Source organism: Scyliorhinus torazame, chromosome 12, assembly GCF_047496885.1.
Source record: "Scyliorhinus torazame isolate Kashiwa2021f chromosome 12, sScyTor2.1, whole genome shotgun sequence".
NCBI classification, from domain to species: domain Eukaryota; kingdom Metazoa; phylum Chordata; class Chondrichthyes; order Carcharhiniformes; family Scyliorhinidae; genus Scyliorhinus; species Scyliorhinus torazame.
In genome coordinates, this window is record NC_092718.1 from 122,207,202 (window position 1) to 122,219,206 (window position 12,005).

Below are 12,005 nucleotides of genomic sequence, written 5' to 3' on the forward strand. Positions count from 1 at the left end.
CAGTCAATTAATTATGTGTGAACCCTTTAAAGCAAAACGCCACAAAACTGTGTTGTCTCGATCAAATGGGCCACACATTTGTAACATCGGCAGCCTCAAAGTTCCCAGAGAGGAGACCCATACAAATCATCGAGCACATCCAGCAACCAGTAGGTACAGGCTACTGATGGTCACGGACAAAACCTAAAATCGAAACTAAAAGATGCCTGCGAAGAGATGCTCTCTACTTGGAAACATCCTGACATATATTCAAATTGGGAAAGCGATGCAGGATATTATTATATCATATTCATGGACTGTACCTGACCACAGTCTAACAGAAAAAAACAGCGGTATAAATGGATAAAGGCACTGGTATATGATAAATGTGGCGATATGGTGAGCAATTGTGAATACTAAGAGCATAGCAGGTCAACCAGCTCTCAGAAAGCAACGATGTATTTCATCATCGTTTTAAGGAATTTGTATGACCTGGGCAAAACATGTTCTAACCAGTTAACAGCAGATTTCAAAGACTGCCGCACAATGGATAGTCAGGGAGTCAAGGAAATACTTGAGCGAACATTCTGAAAGAATCCCAAACGGAATATTTTATCTCTGACTTAAACGCCCACAGTTCCAGGTCGGCTCCATTTTGGCGGCACACCAGTGTGTAGTGAGGGTGAAAACGCTAAATAGCTGTCAGTAAAGGAAAAACAGCAGATGTGCACAGTGTTGAAATCTGGAAAATGCTGGTGTCGAGATTGCAAAAAAACAACAACATATCTCTCAATTGGCCACACAAGGGCAACCCCTGGAGTGCAAGTCACGCTGTGATCTTGATTATATTGCCAGAAGAAGAAATAAAATCAGTTAACATATATTCTGATTGGAGCGATTATTTTGGAGGTAGCTACAGAAATTATGTTCAAAATAAGAGCTCCATTATATATCTTGTATATAGTAGTGGGCATACTATTGTGTGTACCAAAGTAAACATACCGGAAGTTGACATTCAAACATGCAGCACTGTTAAAATACTTGATTATGCTCAGGTGACCGCAGTTACATACACGGTTGTCTGGAGTGAATTCAGTCTTCCATCTCTCCAAGTCTATTGCAACTGCGAGAATATTACCAGTTGAGTCAAATGTGATATTACGTGCAATCCTCGGTTACAGATGAAAATATTGACAAAGTTATTTTGCGAGTCAATAATGGTACAAATGCTTCATTGTATACGCATGCATCCAACATTTATGCCTTTTGAACAGAACGACTGTATTCCCATTAACAAGGCAGCAGATTTACAGGGCACAACGCTAGTCCATTGGTTAGCATTGCTGCTTCACAGCGCCAATGTCCCCGGTTCGAATCGACCTTGTGTCACTGTCTGTGCGGAGTCTGCAAGTTTTCCTTGTGTCCTTTTGGGATTCCTCCGGGTGCTCCAGTTTCTTCCCACAAGTTCTGAAAGACGTGCACTTTCGGTGGACATTCTGAAATCTCTCTCAGTGTACCTGAAAAGGCTCCAGAGTGTGGTGACGAGATGTGTTTCACAGGAACTACAATGTAGTGTTAATTTAAGCCTACTTGTGGAAAAAATACCGATTATAATGATCATAACTAACATGTATTATCACAACATATGGTCACATTAATGATAGTAAACACAAGGAACCAGGCGGCACCATCACGGATATGGAATGAACCATTTTCACCCACCTAGTTCATTAATGCTCTCTTTCAGCTTGTCGACAGCTAAAATAAACACAATGTCGACATGTTGAAATTTCATCTGAGGTACATCTGGAACAATTATCACAATCATGGCTCCTACTACTCGTTTTGAGAAACCCATGACTTATCCGAATATGATGGATCCGATGGCCAAACTAACTGCAACACAAACCGGTGTAGAATCGGTGAGAACCGGTAACATGACGCCTACAGAAACACATAGAAACTGAGAGCATCGGATCAAGAGCAGAAAATGTGTGGCCGTGAGCCAGGTCCGCTTTTAAATATGATCATGAACTGTCGTCCATCTCAATGCCGTAGTCACGCTCACACCACATTACCCTTGGCGCCTTCAAAGTATCTAAATCCGCATATATGTTTTCAATTTTATTCAGTACCTTTGCGTCACAGCCGTCCTTTGCAGATGTTATCACAGTTTGACCAGTCTCTGAGCAAAGAGTTTGTTTCGAATCTCAGGCAAAAATGGTGCACCCTGTTTCTGGAGAATGTGAGGTATTGTACCAATCCACACACTGAAGGAAACAGCATTCCTATATGCAATCTATGTAGGCCGGGCAGATATTTCTATTTTTGTAAGTTTAACTTTGTTTCTGTCTTTTTTAAAATTCTCGTTAATATATGCCCATTCGACTCAATTACCCCCCCCCCCCCTCACCCCCCCCCCCCCCCCAACCCCCTCTCATACGACAATTACTTAATCCCAGGAATCAGTCTGGTTAACAATCACAACACTCTATCTTTGGTCCGATCGTTCTTTCTTCGATAAGCAGAGCAAAAGTGCATACTGCTCCAGGTCATGCATCACCATGGCGCAATACACCTGCCTCCTGTACTCAATGCATCTTTCAATTATAGAAAGAACTCACCAGGTTAATGTGAAACAGGGTTATTTGAAATCACAACCTTTCGGTCTCGCTCCTTTATCGTGCAGGCAGGTACGCAAACACGTGCATACGAGACAAAGTCAAACTTTCAGGATAATGGAAGACTTAATTATGAAAACTGGTTGGAAAGCAAGTCTTTACAGGGAAATACATCTTTACTGGAAGTTAAAGAATGAGTGGATGGAGGGGCAATCACAGGTAATCGAGATGTGAATTGATTCAAGCAGGAAAGTCAGAAGGATTCTGCAAACCCGAGCAGTATGTCGGGGTTACATGTCATGTGACACGAACCCAAGATCTCAGTAAAGGCCGTTCTCATGCATGCAGATGTGGGCTACCGGTTTCGCTAGGCATTCCTGCGTTGTCATGTGTCTTGAAGATCACTTCAGAGAATGTTTCCCCAACGATCGGAGGCTGAATGCTCTTGACTGCTGAAGTGTTCACCGATAGAAGAGAGCACTCGGGCCTAACGTTTGCTGCACGGTGTCCATTCACCCATTGTCGTAGAGCCTGCGCGGCCATGCCCATGTACTACCACTCGGGACATCCTTTCCTGCAACACATCAGGTAGAATACTTTGGCCAGGTAGGATGAGCATGTGCTATGTAACTGGTGTATGGTGTTCTCACTTGTGATGGCCGTGTCCATGTTGATGATCCGGTATGTGTTGGAGATTTCCCCATTTCATAGTTGTGTGGTGTTGTTTTCGCTGTTCTCCTGAAGGCGTGGTAGTCAATGAAAACGAACATCTCTCCAACGCCATCCGCACACCTCCACTACGTGTTTTCAAATAACTGCGTAAACTCAAGCAGACCCTAGTTTGCAAACAACTACCGAGCCTTCAGGACATAAGCGACCATGTTACCGCATATCCCTGCTAAAAATGCATATGAAATACATGTCGGATCATCGCCATATATACCACCATCGCACGTGAGAACAGCACCCACCAGGTACACCGTATATACCCATGCGACACGCCGAATTCTGTCTACCTCATACGCTGCAGTAAAGGATGGTCCGAGCCGTGGAACGTTTTGGGGAAAGTCAGCAGCTCGGAACAAAATAAAAGAACAGGCCCTCAAGCGTTATTATCTCTGGATTACTAGCTGAGCCACGCAAAACATTGGCATGGTAATTAGAAAATTAGAAAAGTCCACACGTGGCTAAAGGAGTGTTGTGGAAAAGAGGGATTCCATCTCATTGCACACGTGCACCATTGTTGGGACAGGAGGGATTTTTACGCTTGGGACAGCCTCCACCTGAATAGGTCGGGAACCAGTGTTCCAGCGCTAAGGATAAATCAGGCGGTCAGAAAGACTTTGAAGTTACAAACGAGGGTCGAAGGAAAGAGTAAAACTAAAGAGGTGTACTGGTAAATGGGAATAAGATCAGCAGGTATGCATTTGAGGACAAGGTAGAGGTTAATAAAATGATCGGACAGCGTCAGTCAAACGACTAGGAAGGGGTACTAAAACATAAAAATTAACACGTGTGGTGATTTGGAGTGATGTATGGGGATGCGTCTGAGTGTCATCAAAGTTTAATGAAGGAAGTCAGAATGTGTCAAAAGCGTAGTGTACAAGAAAACGTTGCATGTGAAAGACAAATTAGCAGGGATTTTTTAAAAAAATGATGTGCCTAAATGCACAGTTTGCGATATAAGGTCAATGAACTCATACTACAAATAGAGACAAATGCTTATGATTTGGTGACGATCACGGTCTGAGTATAAAATGTTCATTGGCATTCAGTATTCCGAAAGGGAACCCAGGACGGAAACAGAGATGGAGTTGCTTTATTGGGTAAAGATGACAGCAATGTTGGATTAAGAAATTATCTTGACACCACGGGTCAATATGTTGCACGAATATGGGAGGAAATGATCAAAAAACAAGGGGAAATAACTTCTTCGTAAGAGTACTTTACAGGCACCCAAACAATACTTCCAATGTTGGGCACAATGCAAACAAATAAATAACGAGGGCTAATCAGAAGGCGTCAACAGTAAGCATTCTTTAAAATAAATTCTGATTATCCAATATATTTGTACAATTAAGGGGCAATGTAACGTTGCGAGTTCACCTACCCTGCGCAACGTTTTGGGTTGTGGCAGTGAGACCCACGCAGACACGGGGATAATGTGAAAAATCAACACGGACAGAGCTATCAGGCTGGAATCGAACCCGGGTCCTCAGCGCCGTGATGAAGCAGTGCGAATCACTGCGCCAGCGTAACGTCCACGGCACAAAGGTAAGCATTGGTGATTTTAAATGGCATATTGTCTGGATTAATCAGCCTCGAGGCTGATTTAATGGAGTTCACGAGGGATTCTTTGAAAACACGTAGTGGAGGTGTGCGGATGGCGTTGGAGAGATGTTCGTTTTCATTGACTACCACGCCTTCAGGAGAACAGCGAAAACAACACAACACAACTATGAAATGGGAAAATCTCCAACACATACCGGATCATCAACATGGACACGGCCATCACAAGTGAGAACACCATACACCAGTTACATAGCACATGCTCATCCTACCTGGCCAAAGTTTTCTACCTGATGTGTTGCAGGAAAGGATGTCCCGAGTGGTAGTACATGGGCATGGCCGCGCAGGCTCTCCGACAATGGGTGAATGGACACCGTGCAGCAACGTTAGGCCCGAGTGCTCTCTTCCATCGGGGAACACTTCAGCAGTCAATAGGTTATGACGCCAACCAGCGAGCCTTTTTAATTTCGTATTATGCAAAGAATTAGGTTCGATAAATAGTCTTGCTCGAATTTCAGATTCAGATTTAGCGGGATGGGACCGAGTGCCATAGTAACCTTTGAGCATCTGACGGAGGTAATTATACAGGCCTGATGAAAGGGTGGACCCATGTAGACGGGACACAAATAATTGAGAATAGGACAGTTGCGGAACAATGGTGGAAGTTCAGGGATATATCAAACCACTCTCACTTATAGTGTCATCCTGAGAGGAATAGAGGCAGTAAAAGAGAGCAAAGCGTCCACGTGCTAGACAAGGAAGTCAAGGCGGACAGAAAGACAAAACATAGGGCATGCAATTGTGCAAAAACTAGCTGAAAGCTGGAGGGTTGCGCAAACGTCTGGGGGGTCAGCAAAAAAAAAATCAGGGGTCAGCAAAAAAAGAATAATCAAAAAGCTAAGATGAGCTACGAAAGGAAACGAGCATGTAACATAAATACTAATACCAAGAAATTCTATAAGTATTTAAAGAGGAATGAGGAATGGAAGAGTAAAGTAAATGTTGGTTCTTTAGAGGACGATACTGATGAGGTAATAGTGGGGAACACAGAGATGGCCGAGATACTGAACCAAATATTTTGTCTATCTTCATGGTAGAGGAAAATAAATAAATCAAACAACTGCAGTTGATAGAGATGGACCAGCACCAGGGAGAAGGTGTGAAGAAACTAATCAAAGTAAAGGCTGATAAGTCTGCGGAACCTGATGGCCAGCGCCCAAGTGTATTAAAGTAACTGACAGCAGAGGTAATGGATTGATTGTTTTTGATTTATCAAAATACCCTGAATTCTGTAAAGGTACTGGTGGATTGGAGCCATGATAATTAAGACGCAGAAAATAGGTGCAAGAGCAAGACGTTCGGCCCATCAAGCATGCACCACCAATTAAAATGATCACGGCGGAAAATTCAGTATTGCATTCCGGCGTTCCCTCCATACCCCTTGACCCATTTTGCCGCAAGGCGCACGTCCAGTTCCCTTTGCAATATGTTCAATGACTGACCCGACAACATTCTGCGGAGGAGCATTCCAAAGGTTCCCATCTCTCTGAGAGAAGCCATTCTTCCTCATCTCAGTCCTGACTGGCTTACCCCTTATTCTGATATTGTGACCCGTAGATCTGGACGTTCCCAACATGGGAAATGTTTTTCCCGCACCTAGCCTGTCCTGCCCCATCAGGATTTTATATGATTCTGAGAGATCCCCGCTAATTCTTCTAAATTCCAGTGAGTACAAGACGTGTCAATCCAGTCTTTCTTCAAATGTCAGTCCTGCCAGCACGGGAATTTGTCTGGTGAACCATCGTTGGAAACCCTCGATAGTAAGAATACCTACCACAAATTCGGAGACCAAAACTGCATTCAATATTCAAGGTCTGGCCTCAACAAAGCTCTGCATACTTGCAGCAAGATTGTCCCCCTCCTCGACTCAAAATCCTTTAGCTAGAAATGATGTGAAGATGCCGGCGTTGGACTCTGTTAAGCACAGTTAGAAGTCTTACAAAGCTAGGTTAAAGTTCAGTTGAGGAAGCAGATGTGCTCCGAAAGCTAGTAATTCGAAACAAACGTGTTGGATTTTAACCTGATGTCGTAAGACTATTTTAGCTATGAAGGTCAGGATGCTATTAGAATACTCATCGGCTGCTGTACGTTCATGCCACCGGTCAGCGACTGTTCCAGCAAGACACCCAGGTTTCGTTTCAGTTCCCCTTTTCCTAAACTGCCAACATTCAGATAATAATCTGCCTTCCAGTTTTGCCCATTATTTTGATGTCCTCACATCTATTCACATTATCTTGCATTTGCAAAGCATCTGCCCACTCAGTCAGCCTGCAGAAATCACCCTGCTGCCTCTTTGTATTCTCCTCAAAGCACACACTGCCATCCAGCTTATTGGCGTCTGCAAATATGGAGATATTCCATGCAATTCTTTCGTCCAAATCATTACTTTGTATTGTTACACAGTGGGTCGGCACTGAACCGTGTGGTACCCGATTAATCATTGCCTGCCCTCTGAAAAGGACCCGTTACTTCCCACTCTCTGCCTCCTGTGTACGACCCAGTTCTCTATCCACGTTAGTACATTAGCTCAACACCATGACCTTTAATTTTACTTCCTGAGCTCTTCTTTCGGACCTTATCAAAACCCGTTGGAAAGTCCAAATACACACATCTACTCTTTCACCCTTGTCCATTCTGCTCGTAATATCCTCAAAATACTCTAGAAAATTTGGGAAGCATAACTCTTTCGTGAATCCGTGGCGACCTGGACCGATCCTGTCCCCATTTTCCAAATGCACATTTTTTTCAACCTAAATAATTGACTCCAGCAAATCCCTGCTACTGATGTCAGACTAACCATTAAAACATAGCCCGTTTTCTCTCTCCCTCGTTTTTTCAACAATAGGGTAGCATTAGCTACCTTCCAATCCATTGGAATTATTCCAGAATCAATAGAATACTGTAAAACTATCACTAATGCGTGTACTATGATGGGCCACATCCGTTAGTACTCTGGGATGCAGAGCATCAGACCTATATAATTTTATCAGGTCAATTTCCCCAATATCATCTCCTGACTAAAAGGGATTTCCTTTAGTTCCTCCTTCTGCTGGACCCCAGTCCGCCTCGGATTTCTGGAAGGTTATGTGTGCCCTCCTCAATGAAGACAGGTCCAAAGTATTTGTCAACCGGTCTGACATCTATTTTTGTCCCATTATGAATTCACGTGATGCTAAATTTAACGGACCTATATTTGTCTTTACCAGTCTTTTTCTCTTCACATGCCTATAGACGCTTTTGCACTTATTTTTTATATTTTCTGGGAGCTTACTCGGATCGATTTTCCCCTTCCTAATTAAAATCTTCGTCCTCCTCTGCTGATTTTAGCTTTCTTTCAATCCGCAGGCCTGCTGTTTTTTTCTGGCCAATGTGCATATCCCGTCTTTTGCATCAACATTATCTCTGATTTCCTTTGTTAGCCACGGTTGAGCAACATTTACTATTTCACTCTTGCGCTAGACTGATATCTACAATTGTTGAGGTATATCTATGTGTTTATTAAATGTCTGCCATTGCCTATCGACCATGAAGCCCTTTAGTATCATTTACCAGCTTATCATAGCTAATGCACGTCGCATACAATTAAGTTTCGATTTCTTTAAGTACAGGACCTTAGTCTCAGACTTTATTGTGTCGCCCTTCATATTAAAGAGGAATACTATATTTTTAAGTTCTCTTTTCACTGAAGGATGTCGCATCATAACGTTGCTAATTAATCGGCTCTTATTGCACAATACACAATCCAGGATGACCTGCTCTCAAGTAGTTTCCTCGATATATTCGTCGAGAAAACCATCCCTTATATATTCCTGGAAATCCTCCTCCATCGCATTGCTAGCAGTTTGATTGGCCCAATAAATCTGCCCATTGAAGATACCCATGACAACTGCTATCACTAGTTTCCTGTTTCATGCAATCCTCAACCTCATAACTACCATTTGGGCCTTCTGTACACAACCACCACTAATGCTTTTTTTGTGCATTGGTGTCACGTAGCTCCACCAGTACAGATTCTACATCGTCCAGGCTAATATCCTTCCCTACTCCTCAGTTAATTTACTATTTAACTAGCAACGCTACCCCGTCTCCCTTATCTTTCATTCGATCATTTCTGAACATTGAATATATCTGGATGTTGAGTTCCAACCATTGGTCACTCTGCAGCTAGGTGTCCGTGATCCCAATGACATCATATCCGTTAATGATTGTCAGCACAGATAATTTATCAACCCCGTTATGCTCCTCGCATTGAAATAAAGAGCCTTCAGGTTTGTTTTACTTTTGCCATTTGCTCCATTTTTAAAATTATAAATTTAGAGTGCTCAATTCATTTTTTCCAATTAATGGCAATCTAGCGTGGCCAATCCACCTAGCCTGCACATCTTTGGGTTGTGGGGCCAAAACTCATGTGAACACGGGGACAGAATTTGCTCCGTTTTACTCCCATTATATAATGTTTTCCTTTTTGAATTTTGTCTTTGGTTTGTGTGCTTGCCCTTTTTCCATTTACTGCCCTTTGCTTCTATTCACCCCTTCCTTCCCTCCGACTTCTTGCAATTGTTCCAATTCTCTTGCGAATCAGTTGAGTCCCTCCCCAACAGCAGGATCAATCACTACCCCTAGGACATTGCTTCCGGTCCTGCAGACGGTCCGAATTACACTGGTCGCACATCCTGCATAGCGGATTACAATGTCCCAGGAATTTGAATCCCAGCCTCTTTCACCATCCTTAAAGACACATATTCACCTTAGCTATCCTGCCATTCCTTTTCCGACGAGAAGGTGTCACTGTTAGTCATCCTGAGATTACTAACTTTGTTGTCTAACTTTTTAGTTTAACTCCTAACTCCCTAATTTTACCTTGTCGGACCTCATCCCGTTTTCTCTCTGTATCGTTGGTGCCTATATGCAGAACGGCAGCTCGTTGTTCACCCTTCTCCTCTAAGCTGCCTTGTAGACACTCGGATACATCCTTGAACCTTGAATCAGGGAGGCAACACACAAACCTCGAGACTCGCTTGAGGCCGCAGTGAACGGCTGTCTATTCCTCCAGAATTTAATCCCCTATCACTATAGTTCTGCCAGTACTTTTCTTGTCCTCTTTTGCAGCAGAGTTGCATTGTTTCATGAACATGACTACTGCCACTTTTCCATGTTCAGCCATCTCCCACAACAGTATCCCAAACTGTGTATGTGTTTTGGACGGAGATAACCACACTGGACTGCCTTCCTTTTATTCCTCTGCCTGGTGGTCACCCGTTCCCTATCTTCCTCAGTAATCTTTATCTGCGGTCTGGCCAAATTGCTGAACATGCTGCCCACGATTTCCTCAGAATCGCCGATACTCCGACGTGAATACACCTGCAGCACCAGATCCGTCAAGTAGTCTGACAGGAGCTGTAGTTGGACATAATTCCTGCACGTCCAGGAATCAGGGAGTCCGGAAGGGTCCCTGAATTCCCACATCGCATTGGAGGAACATGACATGGGTCTGCAATCTCTGCCATGACGTAACCCGTAAGTCAACTTTACAATAACGCCAAGAAGAATAAGAGAAAATAAAACAGAAAAAATAAATAAAAAATAAAAAATAATTACCAGTCACAGGACAATCGCTTACCTGCTAGCTGTGATGCCGTGCTCGATTTCTTCTTTGCAGCTTTGTTCCACCTCTCAGAACCTTCTTCGCTACAACAAATTTTCGACCAACCTCTCTCAATCTCTCTCTCCTTTTTGAGGGTTAGACGAGGCGGGAAGGATGGAAACACAACTGAAATGGAACGTTTTCGGTTTACCGTTTCTTGACAAAGAGTTCTTCCGCGACCTGCTGTTCAGTCATGTTAACTGTGCTCACTGCTCCCAGAAAGCATCTCAATGACGTCTCTCTGCCTCCCTCAGTTGGGTGATTTGGTATTTCTCTGCCGCCCTCTTCTATATGCTTTCCCTCCTGTGAATCGCTAGAGAGCTTCTTGTGCTACACGTTGTTCAGGCGAGATGAACTGCGCCTACTGCTCGAAAAATGCACCTCAGTGACATCTCTCTGTCGCTTTCTGCTAGATTCATTGACGTCTCTTTTCTGCCCTCTCACGGATCAATGTAACTGCTCTATTCAAAAAGTGAGAGAAGACAAAGCTGACAAACTCTCGAGCGGTTAGCTTGACATATGTGGTGGGGAAGTTATTCGAAGCGATCATTAAGGAAGAGATGAATGGATATTTGTAAAGACAAAGCTCTAACGAGCATTGCCATCATGGTTTTATAAAGGGTAAGTCGGGCTTGCTTGATTCTTGAGGATATAACAAGCATGTTGTATAACGGGAAACGTGTGGCTATGGTATATCTGAACTTTCAGAAGGCGTTTGTCCATGGGCCACCTAGACACAGAACATAGAACAGTAAAACACAGAACAGGCGCTTCGGCCCTCGCTGTTGTGCCGAGCTTTGTCCGAATCCAAGAGCAAAGCTATCCCACTCCCTGTCATTCTGATGTGCTCCATGTGTCTATCCAATAACCGCTTGAAAGTTCAAGAGCAAAGCTATCCCACTCCCTGTCATTCTGATGTGCTCCATGTGTCTATCCAATAACCGCTTGAAAGTTCCTGAAGTGTCCGACTCCACTATCACAGCAGGCAGTCCATCCCAGACTCTAACCATTCAACGAGTAAAGAACCTACTTCGGACATCCCTCCTATGTCTCCCATCCCGAACCTTATAGTTCTGCCCGCTTGTCACAGCTGCATTCACCCGAGGAAATAGTCTCTGAACGTCCACTCTATTTACCCCCCTCATCATCTTATAACACTCTATTATGTCGCCTCTCATCCTCATCCACTCCAATGAGAAAAGCCCTACATCCCTCAGCCTTTCCTCATAAGATCTACCCTCCAATTCTGGCACCATCCTGGTAAATCTCTTTTGCACCCTTTCCAATGCTTCCACATTCTTCCTCTCATGAGGTGACCACAACTGCACACAATACTCCAAATGAGGTCCCACCAGGGTCCTGTACAGTTGCAGCATAACCCCACGCCTCTTAAACGCAAGCCTTCTATAAAT